Source organism: Mytilus trossulus, chromosome 6 (assembly GCF_036588685.1).
Source record: "Mytilus trossulus isolate FHL-02 chromosome 6, PNRI_Mtr1.1.1.hap1, whole genome shotgun sequence".
Lineage (NCBI taxonomy): Eukaryota > Metazoa > Mollusca > Bivalvia > Mytilida > Mytilidae > Mytilus > Mytilus trossulus.
In genome coordinates, this window is record NC_086378.1 from 47,511,727 (window position 1) to 47,536,639 (window position 24,913).

At 31.6% G+C, this 24,913-nt stretch overlaps 1 protein-coding gene and 1 long non-coding RNA gene across 2 annotated transcripts in view; one reads left to right on the forward strand and one right to left on the reverse strand.

Annotated features, from left to right (window-relative positions):
* The window catches only part of LOC134722751 (fibrinogen-like protein A), a 52,880-nt gene that overhangs the window by 22,902 nt on the left and 5,065 nt on the right, over positions 1 to 24,913 (forward strand). The gene's annotated exons all lie outside the window — the stretch shown is intronic.
* Positions 6,223 to 10,953, reverse strand: LOC134721451 (uncharacterized). Its single transcript, XR_010107852.1, has 3 exons — positions 10,884 to 10,953; positions 8,301 to 8,398; positions 6,223 to 6,958 (listed from the first exon to the last, which is right to left on the reverse strand). It is a non-coding gene; the product is annotated as an uncharacterized LOC134721451 (long non-coding RNA).

Sequence of the window (24,913 nt, forward strand, 5' to 3'; positions counted from 1 at the left end):
GATTTCCAGTACTTCAAATTTTTAGTACAGAAATAGTACCTATGTATATCTCAATTGATTCTTTTTTTAATCTCGTTTAAAGTTACTGTAGTTATTTAAAAATATAAAAAATCGAGTGTATGGTGTCATAACGCAGATACATTCTTCGCTGTGTCTAAACCACAACGACAAAAATTGCTCGGACTCGATGGTATCTAACATCCGACACAATGACGGAACATCAATAGACAGAAGAAAGATAGGTTTCTCCTTATTTTTTTTTATATTTTTTTTATTATATCGAAGAATATATATACATATACAACTATTTTCTATTGTGAGATGTAATATTTTCTACAACCGTTCAATATTAACGGAGAATAAGTAAAAAAATGTACGTTAAAATGACAAATTGAGTGAACCTTGCCTCGAAATGGTTAAAAAGAAAGGTACGGGAAGATAAATACATGTACTGACACGGAGATTGCAAACTAGTCATTATGAGCATCTCAATACTTGTATTTTGTTGATGGAACGAAAGAAAAGGGTCATGTCAAAATGGAACTGGCCGGTTTTGTCAATGTTTACCACCCGATTGTGTCACAGATTTCACAATGCATAAACCGGTTTGTTAAAAAAAAATCATAATCGCATCACATTATAGTTAATTATTTTACTTCAGCGTTCAAAAGGAGTTTTTTGTGGATCTTTGGAAAACAAGCTCTATCACAGGACAACGTCTTTTTATTTATATGAGTCTCAGATTCAAAAATAATAATAAGCAAACACTTTGTTTGGACTTCTTTGTTTGCTTTTTGGCCTTGAATGTTTGTCCCTAATTTCTTTTAATAACTGTGCATTTGCATTACGATATCGCAGATCAAATTTATTCGTTCATTGTGTATTAATTTACGTTTTTTGATTGAGTTAAGCCTGCCAATTAATATTTTATCGTGTGTTTTTCTATGTTGTGATGTTATGCTATTGTTTCAGAAAAAGGGAGAAGGTTTGGATCCATTAAAAGGTTAAATCCCGCTGCAAATGTTTGCATCTGTTCTTAGTCAGGAATCTGATGTACAGTAGTTGTCGTTTGTTTATGTAACTTATACGTGTTACTCGTTTCTCTTCTTAAATATACATATCAGTCTAAAGATTTGCACAACGGTACTGATATAAGGTGTTATTAAACGAAAATGTTGTTATTAAATCGTGTTGACAAATATTTCGGCTCAACAAATGGGCTTCTTCTTGTGTCACAAGTTTTAACAATACTGATATATAATGTATAAGGTGTGAAAACAGATCAGTAGGCCATTTGTTGAGCCGAAATCTGGTGATTGTGTAGTAAACAACATTGACAGCACCGGTTAATTTTAATTTGACATGACCAATTTCTTTCGTTCCATACACAGAAATACAGGTATTGATATGCTCATAATGACTTGTTTTTGCAATCTCCGTGTTAGGATCTATTTTCCCGTAACTTCTTTCTGTACAATATGAACAATTTAACGATAATTTAAACAATTTCGAGGCAAGGTTCAATTAATTCGTCATTTTGACGTACTTTTTTTACTTATTTCTCTATTTATACTGAACGGTTGTAGAAAATATTGTATCTCACAATAGAAAATAGTTGTATATGTATATATGTTCTTCGATATCATAAAAAAAGGAGAAACCTACATTTCTTCTGTCTATTGATGTTCCGTCATTGTGCTGGGTGTTAGATACAATCAAGTACGAGCAATTTTTGCAGGTATGGTTTAGACACAGTGATGAAGTACGTTCAACAAAGAAATCGCGTGACTCTAATAGGTATAGTATTGTAATAAAAAGAAGTTGAATATTCGGGGAGTGAAGCATGGTCTGTTTGATGTTCTTTGATCTTCGGACTCTAGGCAGGCCGGGATCGACTGACACCTATAAGTTTCAAAATTCAAACTTTTTAATAAAATAAATAAAAACAAAAATAATACAAAACAGTTACAAACAACAATAAAGTAAAACAAATATTTTCAATTATTTCCCTAACAGAAAACAATAAATATTTTGAATAAACTTTATTTAGGATTACTATGTATTATCTTTATTTCAGTTAAACTTATTTAAAAATAATTTACTTTTAATCTTAATACTTTTTAAATCATGACTTACCTATAAGTTTCAAAATTCAAACTTTAACGTCTCAAAGCAGAATTTCTACTTATATAGCAATCATCTAAATTGATGTAATGCCAACGTGGCTTTCTTTGTCACGATTTGATTAGAAATTATCTACTATGTTTACTGTCCGAAATAAGGTCAAAATGTTGCATAAGTTAATGTTTCATATATAATAGAGAGGTCAATTTGACTTTAATGATAATAAATAATCTTTAAATGACCAGAGAACTGTTTACATTATCCCACGGTATACATATTGATTAACAAAATCATTACTTTTCTCATTTAAATAAAATTTAATTAATATTTGTAACGTCAGCTATGTCCAATATTTATGTCAAATATCTGTCACAATAATAGCCTTCAATAATTAAATTAAATGAAAAACATTATTCTCATCTGACCAAAATCAAAATTACAAGTTTATATTGCAGATGATCTTTTTCACAACAATATAATCAAAATATGTTTCGATCGATAGCGGGAAAATTCAAGTCAAATATAAAATCGAAGCGCACTTTAATACACACGTGTTTTTATTAGAACACGCAGCATATATACCACATACCTTTAACAAACTAAAGAGTGTATACAATCAAGAAATTTAAACTTTGTGTCCAATAATTATTGTTCAGTTAGTGACACGGAACGTTATTTTTTATTTAAAAATAATCCAATCATACAAATTTAAATACCAATAACTTTTAAAATGTTTATATACTAACTTAGCTATAGAATGTTTTGAAATATATCAATAATGGAGGCTAATCTAGTTATTTTGTCACTGTCTGTAGTGACACTGCTGTGTGCATTCTATGGATATACCGTAGAACAAAGAATATGTCTAATTAAAGACGAGCTGGTTAAAGCAGAAAACCAGCATATTAAGGACATAATTGAAATGAAAGTAGAAATAAAATCGAAATCAATGACAGAGCAAAATAGTGCACATAGTAAAGAATAGGAAGACATAAGACTTATATTGCAAGAAACTGCCAATGTTTGCAAAAAAGAATTATACGAAATAAAAGAAAACATTACGCCATGTATGAAGGAAAAACCAAACAACCGGAAGCAAAGTAAGATCCAAAAATAAGTCAACATGACCAAAATGGTTAGTTGACCCCTGAAGAAGTTATTGCCCCTTATAGTCAATTTTTAACAATTTTCATTAATTTGGTAATTTCTTTTTAATTTTTACAAAATATTTTTCTCTATAACGAAAGAGCAGCCAAGTTTATTATAGATAGAGAAAATTGTAAGTAGCAATACTTTGAGTAAATAAAAATCACCAATCACATCACCATCACCTAAACACAATTTTGTTTGAACCCATCTTGGTAATTTGTTCAATACGCAGATAGACCAAGGCGAGCGACACAGGCTCTTAAGAGCCTCTAGTTTGTATTGATATAAATACCCTCTTATTTTGAAATAGAAGAAAATCGGTCTTTCATCGTGTAATGAGTTGAGAATATAGTTTCCCTAGTAAAATTTGAAAATTTCAAAAAGATTGAGTGGTACCTGAACGTTTCGATATATACATACTTAGACTATTTGATGACACATTTAGGCTAAAAAAATATATTTAGAACACTGTGCGGGACAAATTTGCCATTCCGGTATCGGCAAATCTAACTTTAGATAGATATAGGAAGATGTGGTGTGAGTGCCAATGAGACAACTCTCCATCCAAATAACAATTTAAAAATTAAACCATTATAGGTTAAAGTACGGCCTTCAACACGGAGCCTTGGCTCACACCGAACAACAAGCTATAAAGGGCCCCAAAATTACTAGTGTAAAACCATTCAAACGGGAATCGGTTTACAAGATATCAACAAAAAAATTTGCCCAGTGATAGATTATTGAAAAATTTTAAAAATGCCATATGTCCCAACTTGTCACTGTTGTCACTCTTGTCACTGCAGCTGATTAAAAGTACATTTCCCATGGGAAATTTGATAATTCCCATGGGAATATTAGAAATTCCCATGGGAACATTGAAAGTTCCCATGGGAAAAATGACTTTTCCCATGGGAAGTTTAAAGTTCCCATAGGAATTTTAAAGTTCCCATGGGAACATAAGTAAATTGTTTGTTCCCATGGGAAGTTCTAAATTTCCCATGGGAAACTTTAAATTTCCCAAGGGAATTTTTCTTCCCATGGGAACTCCCTTTCTTCCCATGGGAAAAAACTTTTCCTATGGGAACGATATTTTTTCCCATGGGAACAATATTTTTTCCCATGGGAACAATATTTTTTCCCATGGGAACAATATTTTTTCCCATGGGAACAATATTTTTTCCCATGGGAACAAAATGTTTTCCCATGGGAACAATAATTGTTCACATGGGAAGTGATATAACTAAAAAGAAAACATAAAAATATCATCTCATTGCATGAGTGAAACAATTTCACAAAACGGACTAAGTTATTATGGGTACAAATATTTCTATGTACCTTAATTGTAGAAATGTATAATTGTGTGTTCTACGATTTTTGTCTTAGCATGCTTAATTGAAAGTAAATCGCTATGTGTCATAGTGCAAATCCAGTTTCCAAAATTTATCTACTATAAATTCAGAAATTATTGCTGTTTTTATCATTGTGAAAATAGTGACAGGGTTATGATCACAATAATATACACTTGCATATTTAAATTTTTTATGAACTAAACAGGATAATTCTAAATTTTGCACACAAAAAAATGATGAAATTGAGAAAAATCGCACTTACAATTGCTAGCAATAATTTCTGAATCATCAGTATATATAGTTTTGCATATTTAGCTTTCACACAGTGTCTTATGTTTATCCATTTGAATGTTTTTGTGTTTTTTTCATGCAGACATTTAAATGTTGATAGGTCTTGCTCATTGTTGACGGCTGTTCAGTCACTGGCTGAAAATACCTTTATCTCTGGTTTTTAGTTGTCTCATTGGCAATCACATACCATATCCTTACTTAATTTCAACACTTCTTAATTTAAGTTATGTACATTTGAGAATATCATTTTCAAAAAGAAAAAACATTACAATTGGTATAACAAATAAGGCACATGTGTTTTAATATTTCATCTTTCACTGAGATAACACCATCAAGTAAAAATGTATGAAACAAAAACAGAAAATTAAACTAACAGCAATAAAATAACTTAAGCAAATGTCAATAAACCTGCACAAATAACATGAATAGTATATCTAAGGTCATAAGCAAGTGACAAAAAACATGCAGCAATAGTATATCTAAGGTCATAAGCATAAACATGCAGCAATATTATACATTGTATATCTAAGGTCATGAGCAAAAGACAATCAACAGACAGCAATAGTATATCTAAGGTCATAAGCATAAACATGCAGCAATAATATATCTAAGGTCATAAGCAAGTGACAATCAACATACAACAATAATGTATCTAAGGTCATAAGCATTAACATACAGCAATAATGTATCTAAGGTCATAAGCATTAACATGCAGCAATGATATATCTAAGGTAATAAGCAAGTGACAATCAACATACAGCAATAATATATCTAAGGCCATAAGCATAAACATACAGCATTTATAATATATATCTAAGATCATAAGCAAGAGACAATAAACAGGTCTTGTATAAGAATATTAACAGTAAATTGGACAAGTTTGCAATCCGCTGAGTGCAAAAGTTGTCACCTTAATTTTTGGAGTTAAGTCAAAATAAAGTTGATAACTTGATTGGTATTGGTTCTCTGATATTTGTCCTAAAAATGTTTGGCTCTAGCACCACTGTTGAAAAAGTTATGCCCCTTTTTTCAACAATTTCCTTAGAGGAAAAAGAGTTTTCCTCAAGGGAAAAAGATTTCCCTTAGGAAATTTGCTGCATAATTATTTCCTTTGAGGAAATTTGCCGCTTCAAATTTTCCTTTGAGGAAATTTCCTCTAAGGAAATCATTGTTCTTCAAATTTCCTCTAAGGAAATCATTGTTCTTCAAATTTCCTCTAAGGAAAATTCTGAACATCAAATTTCCCTTAAGGAAATGTTTTTCCTCTATTGAAATTTCATAACAGTACAAACAGTATAAATATATTTTCTCCTAGACTGAATTATTGATACAAAAGATATTAATATAAACTTTAATACAATTTTTCATGGTGAGTATTAAACATACAAAAACAAAAGGCTGACTGTTTAACATGTTTAAGACAATACAATAATAAGCAAAACACTGAATATCATACTATTTGTGATGTTATTAATATTGTGCTTATATTTGCATATTAAATAAAATAAACACTTTTCATGTCAAATTAACTTGTCTTCTGTTTCAGCTGCTGTGTATAATTATTCTAACCCCTACATAACAGTTCAGTGCATAAATAATTCCATCCACAAGACATCTTCCTTCAATTGGTTGAATAAATTTTGGCAACTTGTTCTTCAAACATCTTCTTTGTATATTTGATATGATGGAGAGCCATGTACATAATATTATGTACATGAATGGATAACGCATGTGTTTATTTCAACAACAAACATGACAAAGATACTATTTTTTTTCTTAATTTCTCCATAATCCATCAGTGAATATGTAGGTTGCTATATTTTACACCATTGTGTTCTTGTGCATCTTTGATAGTACTCCATTTTGTTTATAGCAATTTTGTAGAATTTTTTCTATTTCTTTTTCCAGAAAAACACACAATTGAGTTCATTTCACATTAATTAATCCAATTAGCACATTATGTAGAAAAGTATTAATAAATAAGTTTCCTCTTCAGTATAGACTTGCAGGACCTGACGATGATCATAAAAACCAAGATATTTGACCTATAAATACACAAAATAAAAAAAATAAAGTTATAAACATTATAAATGCATAAAAAAACAGAAATATAAATAACTTATTTTATCATGTTTTAATTAAAGTCATAAGAAATCTCAAATTAAAAAAAAATATGCATATGTTTTTTATAACTAAATGGATAGTTTTCATTATACATGTACAACTTAAGTACATATACTTTTTTCTGAGGAAAATTCTTTAATTTGTCCACATTTAGAAGAAGTTTACTTATTTTTAATTGCTTGCTTCCAGGAAGCAATACGCCGATATATATTTTCCATATGCATAGTGACCCGAGCGTAACCCTCCTCGTAAAAATCCGGTGACCACAAAATATGCAAGGATCTGTCATTGAAATAAACAAATAGCTGATTATACATGTTAAACACGTGCTCAATACCCATGCTTTTTGGGATTTGTTTACTATAAGGTGACAATCAATAAAACTCAGCTTCAAAACACGGCATTTAATGAGCAGCATTATTTGTTCAATCATAACAAACAGAGAGACAAAAAAATTGACGATTTATATGATATACTTGTGAATGAAGTTTATGATGTATACATGCATTGCTTCAAAAATTGGACAAACTTTATTTTTCTTCACTCACTCGTTTCATATGACTTTAACATTGAGAAACTTTCATTTGATATTCTTACTTGTCATGCTTTATATGAGTTCTCTTATTTCAGTGCTTTATGTCCAAGATTTAATATTCGTTGTTTAGTGCCTTGCAGTGATATTTAAAGTTTAGCCATTTGCAAAAGTTGATATAGAATGTTCATATGTTGTGTTATTTGAACCACTGTCCTATATTATGGTCAGGTAAGAGGTTGAGTGCTCACAGACATGATTTTTTTTTATTAATTGTTATTGTTTTTGAACATATTGTCAGAACTAAATTGGATTGTTTAAATCTTTTCATGTGGCTGACTTATAAAGGAAGTGTTGTCTCATTATTGAAGGCCAGTCCATCATTGGCCTTTAATTTTTTGCATCCACTTTTTTTAACTCTAGTGGATAAGTCACTCATTTACCATACCACATCTTCTTATTTTTATAAGAGTCATCATTAAAAGGCAATTACTTTTATCATGTTTATTACTGTAATTCAGAAATCATCCAGAGGTTTTTAGTAATGCGAGTAATGTAAAAAATCATATTTTGATAACAGAAACATATATATATATCATGTATATATATAATTGATGCATATTTTTTTTGTAATCACAATGAGTTGTCATTGGTTGTCATTTCCCTAAAAAATCACAATAATAAATGCTAGCAATAATTTCTGAATTTACAGTTTATAGAAGTGGTCTAACCATTTAGGCCTTGTTGTATTCTGTTTATCTTGTTTTGTCGCTCATTTCTATTGAAACTGTTTATATTTTTCATTATTTTTCTATATATATTTCTTGTCCTATAAAACATGAAAAGGGTAAAAACTATTATTAAACATCAGTATTTTCTTTATATACAATAATATTTAATTTGAATGGAATATTTGTGCTATTTCATTTCACAAACTTTTTGTCAGTCATGACTTTCAAAGACTTTCACCCTGGTCAATAGTTTAAAAAACAAACATTCCCATACTTTTTCTTCTTGTTTGTACTAATTTTTCATTGGACAACAAAAACATGATTCAACTATTCTTCTATGATTTGTTTTGCTTGACTACGTTAAACTCTGAAATATTGTTTACAGTATAATCTGTATGTGTCTCACTCGTCAAAATTTGAAATTAATATATATAAATAACCAATAAGAATGCTATGCATGGCTCAGCTTGATACAAACGTAAACTTTAAACCCTGAACAGTTGGGACAAGTATGGACACAACATTCAAGCTGGATACAACTCTGAATTTTAAATTTGGATTGTGATTCAATAGTTGATGCAGCATAGGTTTCTGACATTGAATGAATGTGGTCCAAGTACTTAAAATTTTTAAATTGACAATTAACCTCTAAAATGTTCCAATATTCAAAATCTTAATACATGGTTAGATGCAGCATATCAACATGATCAAAGAACCCAAATAATTCATGTTTTGATGAAATCAAATAAAGTTCAATTTTGGACCCTTTAGATCTCAATGTGGACCAATTTGATAACGGGCCAGAATATCAAAAATCTAAATGAATGGTTAGATTCAGCATATCAAAGAACCCCATATATGTATTCAATTTTTTGGAAATCAAACAAAGTAAAATATTGGACCCCAATTTGGACCAACTTGAATTTGGGCCCATACTAAAAATCTAAGTAAATATTCAGATTCGGCATATTAAAGAACACCAAGAATTTAAATATTATTAAAATCAAAATAAGTTTAATTTTGGACCCTTTGAACCTTAAGATAGACCAATTCAAACAGGACCAAAAAACTAGGAATCTAAATACACAGTTAGATTTGGAATATATATATATATCAAAGTACCCCAATAATTTTCGCCCCTAATTCATGTAATTCCTAAACTCTGGTCACAAACCCTGTGTTTGAGTTTCATAGATTTCTGTTAACTTATACTTTAAGTAATTATGCGAAAACCAAGTGTCTTTGGACTACGACAACTACATGATAAAATTGAGAATGGAAATTGGGAATGTGTCAAAGACCCCCCATTTTTTGGACTATCAATGCATTTGAATGGGGACATGTAATTAACCCCCCCCCCTTTTTTTTGTCCTGGGTTAGGAACTCCCTTTTTAGAATGGCTGGATCCGCCCCTGAAGGGTCTATAATTAAGTTTGACAACTTCTGACATACTACGTATTTACCAAAAAAATTGACACATTTCATCCAATTTAATTTCATCCTTTACTTGCTATTTCATCCATAATATTTTCAAGAGCTTATTTTCAGTGGACAACAACAAATGGAAGTTTTTAACGACCATGACTGGCTATAATATATATATAGCACTTGCACGGTCGTTCCAGTGGACCGACCGTGCAACTGGGCTGTATAGCCAGTCAAGGTCGTTAAAAACTTCCATTTGTTGTTCCAGTGGACATAATTCATACCAGATAACTTATTCTTTTTATATATATGACAATTGTTGTTCAATCTGATACACGTACCTATAATGCACAGTATTTTGAACAGCTTCAAATATATGGGGTCCGTAGTAATACCGCAAAGGACCTCCTTAGTGCACTAAGAACAAAAATGTGCACTAAGGACCTGATGGAATAATACAACTGTTACAAAGGACATGGCATATAAAAATAGACTTTGTAAAAATTCATAATTTAATATGGTATGATTGCCTTTTACAGCTGACTATGCGGTATGTGCTTTACCTCGGGCTTTGCTCATTGTTGAAGGCTGTATAGTGACCTAGTATGGTTGTTAATGTCTGTGTCATTTTGGTCTCTTGTGGACAGTAGTCTCATTGGCAATCATACCACATCTTTTTTATATTGGCTCATTGTTGAAGGCCGTAAAGACCTAAAGTTGTTAATGTCTGTGTCATTTTGGTCTCTTGTGGACAGTTGTCTCATTGGCAATCATACGACATCTATTTTATATTGGCTCATTGTTGAAGGCCGTAAAGACCTAAAGTTGTTAATGTCTGTGTCATTTTGGTCTCTTGTGGACAGTTGTCTCATTGGCAATCATACCACATCTTCTTTTTTATATTATTATGAACAATTTCTTTAAATTAAAAATGTATGTATGTATATACATGTAATAAAAAGAAGATATTTCAAGACCTTTTTTTCATTTATATTCAAACAATTGTCAACAAATTGTTTGTGACTTTTTGTCCTATCAACTTTGTTACTTTATGTCTGAGTCAGACATGACATGTGTCTGACTTTGTTGTTTTCAGAAGTCAAGGGAGTGTGTTAAAAAATCACATGACACATGTGCAAATTGAGAGTCAACACTTACACAGGGACTACACAATACTTTTTCAGAATGTCAGCGAAAAAGAATCACTGGTGACAGGGGAGTGTAACCGATGAATCAGATAAGATTTTCCCGGTACGTCTAAACACCGCTCAGGAGGACCTCCTGAGTGCACACATGCAGGGCATACAAAGTGCACTCATGACAGACCCTATATATCCGCCGTATCTGCACACATGAAGGATGTATATATTCGTTATAGATCGTTATACACTTCTCATTTTAGAGTTAAATTTGCAAGTAACTGCTTGGGAACCTCTTAAGATTTTAAAATAATAATGCTAAAAAGCACCCTTGCCTTGCATACTGAGGTGGCAAACTGGTGTGTGTCAGTATTTTGATGTAAAACTGCGTAGTTTCATATCGTTTGATTCAACGTTTGGTTGGTTATTTTTTAAGGATCGTTGTAAAATGATATCTAAATCTTTGTTAAAATACGATTTTAAATTGTTCAATTCTTTCTATTTCATAATTTTGTCAAAGTCTTCTTTTAAAAGTTTTAAATTTTAAAGAAAAAATGAATATTCCATTTTGATTTGGAGAAAATCTTTTTGAACTGTTATGACATGGTGTTGCAAAGCTGAAGTGGTTACAGGTAACTATAACATACAGTAATTTTCCATTACGACAGTGCGTGTATTCTCGGAGAACATCCTGTCTACGTGTAATACAGATTGATGACATTATACAACATTTCTTTTGTTAAATGTGATAAGGTATCTGTGTCCATTCCCTATTTCAACACCACTAATTTTTCGAAGAAAAAAAATCCTAAAATAATTTATATGAAATTAAGAAGAAAAGAAGCAAATATATATAAACCTCAGTAATTACGCATTGAGTAAACATAATTTCAAAATTGCATGAACAAATCCGTGAGAAAACGTATATATGTATGAATTAAGATGTGTTTAAAAAGACCCATTGGCTTTAGTTCACACTAGGACCTAAGACAACTAGAACTAAGCAATGGTTGATCCAGAAATGTTCATAAGTGGGGACTCATTGACTGCCTTAGAGGGGTCACGTCCAGTCATGCTTCCGTGATTCCCTATATTATCTACCATTTGTTTCCCAAGATTAAGGGGGTGCAGCTGGAAAAAAACGAAATCCGCCTCTGCTAATTGGGAAGTCATTTGGTCTGATAAACACATATATATAAATATACCTCTGTGGCGGATCCAGCAATTTGAAAAGGGGGGGCAACCCAGGACAAAACGGGGAGGGGGTGGTTCCAACCATATGTCCCCATTCAAATGCATTGATCGTACAAAAAAGGGGTGGTTCCAACCCCCCGAAACCCTCCCCCTGGATCCGCCACTGATACATAGTATGCATATAATTAAGAACAGCTTTTGTTGCACACAGGACATTAAGTAACTTAGGACATGTATATATAATAATGAGAGTTCAGGGTTTACATTAGATTGATAACTTATTTTATAATTTTGTTATTTTGTTTTTTTGTTCAGAGACATATAATACATGTATTGAGACACATATAATACATGGACATATAATACATGTGTCTCTGGAAAAATCAAACCATCTTTTAAGAAGTTATTTCAGTTTGAATCGACTGTCTTTTGCATTAGGATTCCAACACGTTAATGTCATTTACAAATGCCAAAACCTGCAAATATATTTTAGGCAGAAAGAAACATTTATATTCGGTGATTTTTACACTCAACGTTTTCGTAATTTGTTTTGAAAATATTAAAAAGTACATGAACATCGTTTTTTCAAGATTTGTATAGTAACTGGTTTAATTAAGTCGCCTTGATGAAATTTAAATTGCGAAACGCTAATTAATAAACTATCTATCTATCGGTATGCGCCGTTATTCGGGATACGTCACGGATGACCGATGGTCATATTTAATACGATATACCAGGGCGCACTACCGTGCAAGGGCTGTATAGCCAGTCAAGGTCGTTAAAAACTTCCATTTGTTTGCACTACGTTTGCGCGCATTTGGGGATTAAAATGTTTTACGTTTGCGCGCAGCTTTTGATTACATTTGCGCGCATTCATTTTACAGGTAATCTCAGGTAAAAATATAAAAAAATATATTAGATTATAAATGACCATATTTTTTTTGTATTATCATAACGGATATGACTATCAATTATTAATTTAGAAAATAGTTTGTTAATTCAAATTATATATTGTTCATATTGAATTCTAAAACCAAGTATAAACTCTGTTAAAGTTAACGTTCAAGTTCCAATAAATGGGTTATGTCACAAATTTTCTTCAAATTTTGCATACACCTTTGACTTGTTGAATTGTATCTGAAAATCGAAAAAAAATAAACGGTTCATCTGCTGTTGATCCCTGCCTTACGAGGCCTATACGAACGGAACGGGAACTGATACTTGTAAATAATTGTACAAATTAATAAATAAATAAATATAATAACCTGTTTTTTCCCCAAAAAATACTGATTGAATTCTTTCAAAAATAGGTGCATTATGAGACTTAGACTAACGGACGGGGTACTCATACTTGTAAATAATTGAACACATTTATAAATAAATAAGTATTACTACCTGTATTTTACCTGAGTTTACCTGTCAAAAAAATGCGCGCAAATGTAATCAAAAGCTGCGCACAAACGTAATGATTTTTGCGCGCAAATGTAATGGTAATGCGCGCAAACGTAATGCACCGATATACCAATCATCATTTGAATTTGTCATTTGATCTTTAATAATTAGGACTAATTGGTGATGGCAGAGAATATGTCGCTGGTGATGGTTAAAATTATATAGAAGTAAACTTTGCAAAAAAAAAAGGTTTCCTTGGAAAAAATTATGAAATTATATGAATATGCTAAATATTTTTTTTCTTTCCGAAATAATAATTAAAGACGTTTAGAAATAACAAATTTTCACAGTTGGGAGATTTTCAATTCAAGTTATTTCATTTTGATAACGTTGAAAAATATAGATCTTATTCGATGTACAATGTGGGCCGCTTGGAGATCAACTTGTGAAACCCTGCTTATTGAAGGTTTATCTACTTTCATCTTTTTATATTGCCAAACATTCTATAATCAAGAATTTGTACAAGGCCTTGTTATAAAATAATGAATCTTATCGCCAATATCACCATAATTACATAAAGAACAGATACAATATTCTCCTAAAGAGTTTGCCATCTAACAATTCAAAAAGAAATGTTGAGTCGAAACTGAGGTACCAAATCTATAAAAAGAATCACTACTTTAGTCGAAATTAACCTGTATATATATATTCTTTTTTTCAAAACTCCTGAAATAGTTCAACATTATCTATAGAGAGCTTACATATGCAAATCTTTTTTAGAAGTATGTGAGCGTAAATGAAATTTGTTTATTACCCCCCGCCCCCCTATTTTTCCTTCTATAAAATTTAATTGTAAACGATTTTCTTTCTTAATTTGTGCTGTCTCAGATTTGTGTTTGCTCATTAACTGGGGTTCAGCATGCTGTCAAAAAAAATGTCTCCTTGTGTATAAGTTATTGATAAAAAAAATTTGAAGCCTCCAGAAGAATAACGGTACGTCTAAACGCCGCTTGAAGGGCCCCTTGATTGCACTCATGACATACGAAGTGCACTCAGGACCTTTATAGTCATCGCATGTACAGGATGGATGCATATATTCGTTATACGCTTCTTATTTTAGAGTTAAATTTGGTAGAATTTGAACTTAGATAGATATGTTAATTCTTATAAAATAATGAGGGCACGTGTCACTGATTACACAACTACTGACCAATGAATTATCCAATCAACAAAATTGATTGGATTATCTTTATTGTTTATAGATTGTATTGTTAGTACAGTGTGACCATGCGGGAAGTAATATTGTGACGTTTAAAATGAATAAATCACGAGGTTTTAAGATTTTCGTATTTTATTAAAATTTCGTTCCATAAATTTTTAAGTTTTATTCTTAATTTTATTATCCTGTCCTGGACCCGCAGTAATTAATTCTTTGCACGAGTTTGAAAAGGGAAATAAATGTTCATACTTTTAAAGAATTTATATTAATTAAAGATTTGTATATGGAATTCGTTCTTAACTGTAAAAGCCGTACATTTTTGAAACAATCAAACTCATATGCATGTAGTTAGATGTTATTTCTCATTTTTATGGAACTTGTCCAGGAATCTCATTTTTGAGTTATACGAATGTTTTAAGAAATCCGCATTTATTAAGGGTTTTTTTCTCTAATTAAAGTCGTTTTGTCCAGTTTCACAAGCCTGAAACGAATTTCAATGTGAAAATAAATTTTGAAAATGAACTTTTCACCGTTTTCGTCTCCGTTTTTTGAAAATTATGATATTTTGGGTATAATTATTTATTATTTATTACAATATGTAAGTTAGATTGTAGTAAGATTCTAAATTTAATTTGAAAAAATGATTTTTGTTACAGCTAGAAAGACTATTTCGAAGACAGTTTATTGACACGAAATCCGTTCAAGCCACGACTAAGTTTTCGTATAATGGTTTGTTGAGAATAAAGATATACAAATTCAATAAAATTTGATATTCATTCAACATTGTGTTTGTTGAAAAACTTGATTTAGAGAGAGAGAGAAAAGAATCACACTGAAAAACAAAAATCGAACTTGTTACAGAAAAACCGCAACTATATATAAAATAATTTTATTTATTCGTGAACTGCAAAACACAACAAATATATTTACCCGTCATCATGAAAAATAAACTGAAAAAGTACATCGAAAGAGATATTTTATTTTTCTATATGCAAATTCATGTTAAAGGTAAAACTGAACTAACAATACAATTCCTAAAAAAAACAATAAAGATAATCCAATCAATTTTGTTGGATAGTTCATGGCTCAGTAGTTGTGTAATCAGTGACACGTGCCCTCATTATTTTATTATAAGAATTAACATATCTATCTAAGTTAGATTCAGGCGCGGATCCAGAGGGGGGTTCCGGGGGTTGGACCCCCTTTTTTTTGGCCGATCAATGCATTTGAATGGGGACATGTAGTTGAACCTCCCCTTTTGTCCTGGGTTAGGACCCCCCTTTTTAAAATGGCTAGATCCGCCCCTGCGATTTCAAATTCTCCCAAAATTTAATTCTAAAATAAGAAGCGTATAACGAATATAAACATCCATCATGTGTGCAGATACGATGATGGTAATGGGTCCTGAGTGCACTTTTATGTCATGAATGCACTCAGGAGGTCCTGAGCGGTTGTTTAGACGTACCTGAAGAATAAATCACTTCCTGAACCTAAAATACATTTATCTGTAATTAAAGAAAATCAAAACGTGATAATTCATCTGTGGTCCGATAAAACGTATTCTCGATGTTGAGGTATTGACGATATACAATCACATTTATCAATATACAAGCAAGTAAGTAATTTGGGGTTGAATGCCAGTAGATCAGAATTTGTTAATTGAACTTTACCTGTTTAAGGGGCACTAGCTGCCAAATTCATGTTCTTCATCGATTTTAATAAAATTCACATAACGTTTATATAGTGTTGAATAGTTTATTAAAATAAGTAACGCACACTCTTGGCTGATATGCATAAAACCATTATATTTCATGACACTGCCTGAAAAAGAAATTGACTTATCGTATAATACCAGAACCAGAGACATATATATTGTATCTAATATCTCTGCCAGAACTGAAAAATAAACTACATAGTCCACATAAGAGGGTATGGATGTGAATTAACAGAATAGACAACAAAGGACAAAGAAAAAAAAAGGAATAAAGAATAGTGAAAGAAAGAGAATAATGGAAAAAAGTGTAAGTTATAAAAAATATAACTAAAAAAAAGAAGACAGAAAAAAAGACACCCCTTCCGAGACGAACCTTACATGCACTGTTATTTGACGCTGCCGAGTTATTTTGAGATTAATACATGTATTAGTAGTCAGCCCGTAAAGCCTCTTTCACCAATTTGAGGATTACCCAAGGTTAATTTTACGGCGGCTCATTTATTTTGGCTTAGAAATAAACATAATTGACAAGTTTCTTTCCCCTGCATTCTCGATCCCACATGTAAATAGCACGGTGATTTCAAATAAGACATTGATTGTATTACAACACTTGCCGTCAGTATTTGAATATATTGATTAAGAAGGTATAGAAGATTAATGCACGCACACTATTATCCACCACTGGCCTAAATAGTTAGTCCGCAAACAACGAGCTCATAAAAACCTAGCAATTTGAACACAGCCACCGGCATGATGTGAATCTGAAAGCTTCCCACTATATCCATTTCTACCCATAGAAAACTTTTGCTATTCATTTATCAAAAATGAAATATGTTGATATTAATGGTATATATAAGAATTATTGGGGAATTCAAACCATTCCTTTTGTAAGTGATAAAACTAAATTTATATCAGGGTGATTGAAATGAGGGTGAAAAGGGGGGACCAGGAGTTCAGGGCCCCCTGTTTGGGAAGAAAAATTGGTTGATTATACATGGAATCACTGATGCATGTCAGGAGCAGGCCCCTCTTAGGCAGTCGGTGGGCCCCCACTTATGAAAAATTCTGGATCCCACCACTGTGGTCTTCAGTTGTATTATCTTTTAAAAAAAATTACACCTGTATAGTGAGGGGTGATAGGACCTTTATCGGGACTCCGGGATTGGGTGTTTTTAAGGTCGGGATTCGGGAATTCTATATTCGAATTTTGGGACGTTGGGATTATGTTGTTTTTAAGCTGGGATTTCGGGATTAGGAGCCCCCCTACCCTCCCTCTATAGTGTATATTCTAAAGTGTAAATCAAGGGAAAATAATGTTAACTATCTGTGCATTGGGAACTATTAAAAGGTATTTTTGGGGGAAGAAAGAAGGGAGGGTGAGTTCATGGCAGGTAATCCCCACCCCCTTCAATTTGAGAGTAAGCTATTATCTTATCAACGGTCCATATCCCCACCCCTAAACCATATATATTCTTGAATGGGACAATACAACAAATCAAATGAAATTAAAAGGAAGTGTTTAGGGGTTACCCCACCCTGTTCAATTTGATAATGTGCTATTATCTTGTGAACGATCCAGATCCCCACCCTAAACCATATATATTCTTGTGGGGGACAATAAAATTAATAAAATAAAATAAAAAGGGAAGTCCGTCCCCCTCTAGTAAGTAGTTTGAAAACTTGTAAACGGTCAAGATCCCCACCCCTAAACCATATATATATATTCTTGTATAGAACAATAAAACAAATAAAATGAAATATAGGGAGAGTCAATGGGGGTCACCCCCACCCCCACATGTTCGAGAAACTTTTAAATGGTTGAGATCCCCAGTGGGTAGGTTAAAAAATTCGGGATTCCTGTTTCCCACCCTCAAACCATATATATTCTTGTATGAGACAATAAAATAAACCAAATGAATATAGGACCATCCCCTTTGTCTTGGGTTGGGAACCCCCCCTTTTTAAAATTGCTGGATCCGCCCCGGCATACCATCTAGCTAGCTATAAAGGCTTTAATAATATGAAATCAAACAAGGAAATTAACAGTGTAGGCAACTGTTTTGAATTAAAAAAAAGAGCCTTTTACATATATATAACAATGTTAGATTGTTTGTGCATTTATTTTTGCTTACCGTATTTTCAATAATGGACAAAATTGCATGATTGAATATATTGTAATTTAAGAAAAATCAGCATACATGTTATAAAATGGGAAGTGGAAACTGGGAATTTGACAAAGAGACAACAACCCAATCAAAGAGCAGACAACGGCCAAAGGTCACCTATAGGTCTTCAATGCAGTGAGAAATTTTCGGCACTTGTCTTCAGCTCATAAATATGTATCAGAAATGAAAATGAGATACAGCTTTCAGTTGTATTAATAAAAACCTCACAATAAGTTCTGAATATCAGAATATACAGTATTGCAAGATTCTCTCAAAATGTACACATAGAGCTGAAAAACTGTAAAATTAATCATGCTTATTTAACTTTAAAGTCCATGGAGTCCATCTAAATATGCATACTCTCGAACAAAGGAATATAAGTATGCAATAGACATCAAGTTTTCAAAAATAAGAGTATCTATGCCATTAACTTACGACAAGATCTTCAATCAAGTAATAATTTCGGTTTGTTGTTTAAATATTTCGGAGGTTAGTATGACCTCTTTTTTGGTGATGATGTTTTCGTTTTAAAGTTGGGAACATTTTTTGTACCAACAAAATAAAAACACAAAGTCAATCTAGAATTATGTTTTTATCATTTTTTTATGTTTAGGTTGTCAGCAAGATGAAAAGGACAAGTATGCAGTTCAAAATTCAAAATGTGGATAAGCTGAGGTTCAAGGTCTTACCTTTGCAGATTTTCATATTTTGCATGAATGAATTCAAAGGTTATATGATGGACGGCAGAGAAAGAAAAAAAAACTTTTCAATTATCCTGCTCCTGGATAAATGTAAAACATCTTGTTTTTTTGGTAAGTTTTATGCTCTGTTTTGATAGTGTAAGTGCATTCATCTGTCCAGTCTTTCCTCTAAATTGTAAGTTTTTGGTGAGTGTTCGCCATGAATTTCAGTAAGTAACTTGTGGATTTACATGTATATATACTCAAAATTTAGTACTAATATTAATGGGATTTTAGCATGACATCCTGCCAAATACTTGTTAATCATGTTTATGTTCCAGAACATACAAGTATTTGGACTGTACGCATACAGTCTGCCCAATTTTAAGAAGTTGGTCAAGTTTATTAGAAACAAATGTACAGTACAGATCAACATAACTGAAATCTTTAATAGATTAATACAAAAAGTTTAATTGCAGTTAAAATAAAAACACAGGTTTGGTCGAGCTGGTACCAGACAGTACAAGTATACTTAAATGGTCTGACTGTACACATATGGTGGGACTGTAAGTTCTGGACTGTAAACGTAAGATCAAAATACTAATATGGTCTGGAACATTTATACATGTCTTAAAATTAATATCAAACACGTTGGTATGATCTATATGTCAGTGGTGCAGGTTTTATTTGACCTTGATCTCATTTTCATGGTTTATTGATCAGTGTTTTTGTGATTTGGACTATTTTTCTTAAACTATAAGTAATAGGTCAACTATAATTGTTGTATTGCAGCCTTGATAGCTGTATATGTCTGCCTGGCATGGTTCATTAGTCTTTATTTATTTATCTTGGTTAATGTTAAGTTTATGTGACAGTTGTGATAAAGCTGTATACTTAGGACTATCAACATATTATCAATGATTAGTAAAAGAAGGCGAGACATTTCAGCGTGTGCGCTCTTCTTATTAAACACACATTAATATACATCATGTACATTAAACAGCAAAAAAAAATATTGATGCAAGATGCCATTCAATAATAACTTTTACTCTTTTATGTATAGGACAAGAACTATAGAAGATACAGAGAAATTATAAACAGCAGAAATGATAGGCAATTTAAAATTTGCAGAAGCAAACTAAACCTAAATGGTAAGACCACTTTTTTTTTTTTTTTTAAAGTTGTTGAACTTGAAGAATGATAATCATGATTACTATAAAAATTAAAAAGATGTGGTGTATTAAATATGAAAACTATCATGGCTTTAAGAAAGCAATTGAAGGCCTGTGACGACCTTCAATAATGAGAAAATCCATACCCTAAAGTCAAAGTAGGCAGCTATAAAAGACCCAAAGATGAAAAAATGAAACAATCCAAACTGTAAAACTAATTGCCTAGTTTATTACAAAATAAATTACAAAAAAAAAATATGACCGATATGAAACAACAACAACAACAACCACTAAATTTTATTGTCAGACTAAACTTACAAAAACTACAGGCTCTGAACTTTGGACAGGCACAATAGGAATATGGCAACCAATGATGTTAATTTCCTGCAAACACAGACTGGACTAATGTAAATCAACTTATTTTTTTGCGAATACTTTATTTTGCATTTAATACTTTCTAGTCTACATCACAGCTAATCATTTTTTGCGAGGTTCAAGTTTACTTAATGTATTTTAATAAATAAAGATACATATGAAAAACATTTATTGCTGTTTCTCTCTCCATTTATAACATTTTATTTGTTTATTTTGTGTATTTATAGGTGATCAGACATCTTGGTTTTCATGATCAATAGGTCATTACTGAAGAGGAAACTTAAAGTTGAAATTTATTTACAAAGTGCATAATTGGATTAATTTGAACTGGAATGTGTGCTTTCCTGCAAAAAAGAAACAGGAAATTTCATCATTATCACATGATAATGCCCATAAACAAAATGGAGTTCTATCATAGATACACAAAAACACTATTGCATAAAAGCAACAACATATTATATATATTAATCGAAAGAAAGGAGAATGCAGAACAAATACTATTTTGTTGTTGAAAAAGGAACACCAGTTGTATCCACTCATTTACATCGCTCCCTCATATCAAATGTACGGAAGGAGATCTTGAAAAACAATTTGCAAAAATGTTTTCTCTTAGAATTGAAGGAAAATGTTAAGTGAATGGAATAATGTATTCACTGAATTCTTACGTAGTGGATTGAATAACTGTATACAAGTTGAAACAGAAGAATATTTTAATTTAAAATAACACGAAAAGTGTTTATTTTATTATTTAATCTGCAAAAATATAAACAAATTCTTTAGAACACCACAAATGGTATGACATTCAAATTGGTTGCTTATTAATGTATTGCATTGAAACAATTACAAGGAAAACAGAATCATTTGCTACAAAAAAAAATTATAAATCAAAGTTAAATTTTATAAAAAGTATGAACAATACCTAGATCTAAACAGTCAGACTTTATCAATTTTCAATGTCATTAAAAAATGTTGAGTCAAACATTTATGAAAGTTTTGAATATCATTTGCATCAACTATACAGTCTTGTAATAATTATATATATTCATACTGTTTATATGTATACATGGTATAGCGAAGAAGTGTTTAACAAGTAAAAATAAGGGAAAACATTACCTTAAGGGAAATTTGTTGTCTTGAAGGAAATCTTTTTCCCTTGAAAAAACAATTTCCCTTGAGGAAAAAAACAATTTCCCTTTGAGGAAAAATCTTTTTCCTCTATGGAAATTTGATTTCCCTTGAGGAAAACTACTTTTCCTTTAAGGAAATTGTTGAAAAAAGGGCATAACTTTTTCAACAGTGGTGCTAGAGCCAAAAAATTTTAGGACAAATATCAGGGAACCAATACCAACCAAGTTATCAACTTCATTTTGACTTAACTCCAAAAATTAAGGTGAACAACTTTTGCTCTCAGCGGATTTGCAAACTTGACCCCGAGACAAATCTGCTTTTCTGAGATGTTTTATAAGGTTCCAAAAATATGTTATGCCCTACAGCTTCCCATCCAGCTAAGGCAGAAGTGTATTCCCATTTATTCTCATATATCCAGTATTTGCAATAAATTGTAATTTTTATGAAGAAAAAAATTTAAATGGAAAATAATGTTTGTATTGTAATATAATATGTTCCCATGGGAAGAAAAATTGTTCCTATGTGAAAAAAAAATGTTCCCATGGGAAGAAAATTTGTTCCCATGGGAAGAAATATTGTTCCCATGGGAAAAAAGTTGTTCCCATGGGAAGAAAATGTGTTCCCATGGGAAGAATTAATTCCCATGGAAACTTTTTGTATTCATCTTTTCCCATGGGAACTTTAAAGTTCCTATGGGAACTCTAAACTTCCCATGGGAAAAGTATTTTTTCCCATGGGAACTTTCAATGTTCCCATGGGAAATTCTAATATTCCCATGGGAATTATCAAATTTCCCATGGGAAATGTACTTTTAATCAGCTGCAGTGACAAGAGTGACAACAGTGACAAGTTGGGACATATGGCATTTTTTTAATTTTTCAATAATCTATCACTGGGCAAATTTTTTTTTTTATATCTTGTAAACCGACAAAGTCAGATTTGCCGATACCGGAATGGCAAATTTGTCCCGCACAGTGTTTTAGGCTAATGACAGGTCGACATTTGAGTCAAATGTCTACATTTAGTCTTTTTCCTCTAATGTAAATGTAAACGTCATGTAGCATATCTATATTTTAACGATACATTCTTAAACATTTCATACATATATATGTGTTATGGCATTCTATTTATGAGGTGTTTTTTGTTAAATGCACCTCTAGTGCCTAAAATTGTTTGCCTCATACCAGCGGAGAGTCAGAAGGAGCCAAGTAAATTATTCAAGGCACGTAGGATGGTGTACAATGACTATAGTTGATATACGTATTCAACATTTTAAAGAACATTTTGTTATCAACAAAAACCACAATAAACCTATTTCTCGTACCAAACATAAACTAAAAGAACTAGCCAAGGAATTTGTTTTTGTCCCGGCCGATAAATCTACTAATAATATTATTATTTTTTTACGTAAATTTTACATTGAGGTTCTGAAAAAAGAAATTACCAATTCATCAACATTCCAACTGTCGCGATTTTCAGAAAACGACATCTGTAAGAAACATAAACTTTTAGCTTCTGCTTTACAAGCAGAACCAAATACAATGAAAGTCCCAACTATGTATTGGCTTCCGAAGCTCCACAAAACACCTTACGAATATAGATTTATTTCGTCTTCAAGCCATTGTTCCACAACTAAATTGTCTATTCTTCTTACCTGTACACTTGGTACGATAAAAAACCTGATTATAAATTGTTCAAATAAGGCTTTCGAAAATAGTGGTATCAATTACTTTTGTAGTGTCAAGAACTCGTTGGAAGTACTTGATAAATTGCATGCTTATATTGGTGATTTTGAATCTGTTCAAAGTTTTGATTTTTCTACCCTGTATACCACATTGCCTCACATTCTCATTAAGAAAAAAATCACCCACTTAATAAAATGGGCATTTAAAAAGTCAGAATGTGAATATATATGTTCAAACTCTTTTAGGTATTTTTTTAGTAGCAATAAACAAAAAAAAATATGTCAATTGGACATGCTACTATTTTTTATACTAGATAACATTTTTGTTCGCTTGGGAGATTCCGTATATCGTCAGGTTATAGGAATTCCAATGGGGACTAACTGTGCACCACTTATTGCGGACCTGTTTTTGTATTGCTATGAGTTACAAATTTACAATTTATGACAAAAATCAGCAATCGAAACATCATCTGATAAACAAATTCAATAATACTTTTAGATATTTTGATGACATTTTGGCTCTCAATAATGACGACTTCAGTATGTATACTAAAGAAATTTATCCTGTTGAACTTACTTTAAATGAAACTAATGTTAACAATGACCACTGCCCTTTCCTCGATCTTGATATCTATATCACTAACGGAAAGATTAATACTAAAATTTATGATAAAAGAGATGATTTTTCATTTCCTATCGTCAATTATCCATTTTTAGATGGTGACGTTCCCTTGTCGCCATCTTACGGTGTTTATATATCTCAACTTGTACGATTCGCTCGTGTTTGTAATAATGTTTTAGGTTTTAACGAGAAAAATTTATGTATTACTGAAAAATTATAACACTAGGGTTTTCGATATCACAAACTAGTCAAAACATTTACTAAATTTTATCATGGGTATCATTCGTAAATATTGTTCAACATGCAGACTTCTTATACGCTTAGGTATTTCACATCCAATTTTTTTATGGAAATATTCTTTATAAAGCACAAAAATGTCAGTATTCACCGCAGAAACTAACAAAACCTTTAAATAGACTTATCATAGAGGGATATAGTTACGATACTGTTGTCATGTCACTAAAGATTGCATATTTTGGCGTTAATATTGATTCACTTATCTTTGCATCGGAACTAAACACATTTATTATAAAACAAGTTGTTGGCATGACACGGGTTATGTTCTTCTCATATTGTAATGATGGTATGATACTAAACCCCTAACGGGAGGGATTGTGCCTGATATTCATATGATGAAACCATAATCTTTCAATCAGTTTAATTGAAGTTTGGCGCTGGGATGTCATTTAAATGCTAGTAGTCTG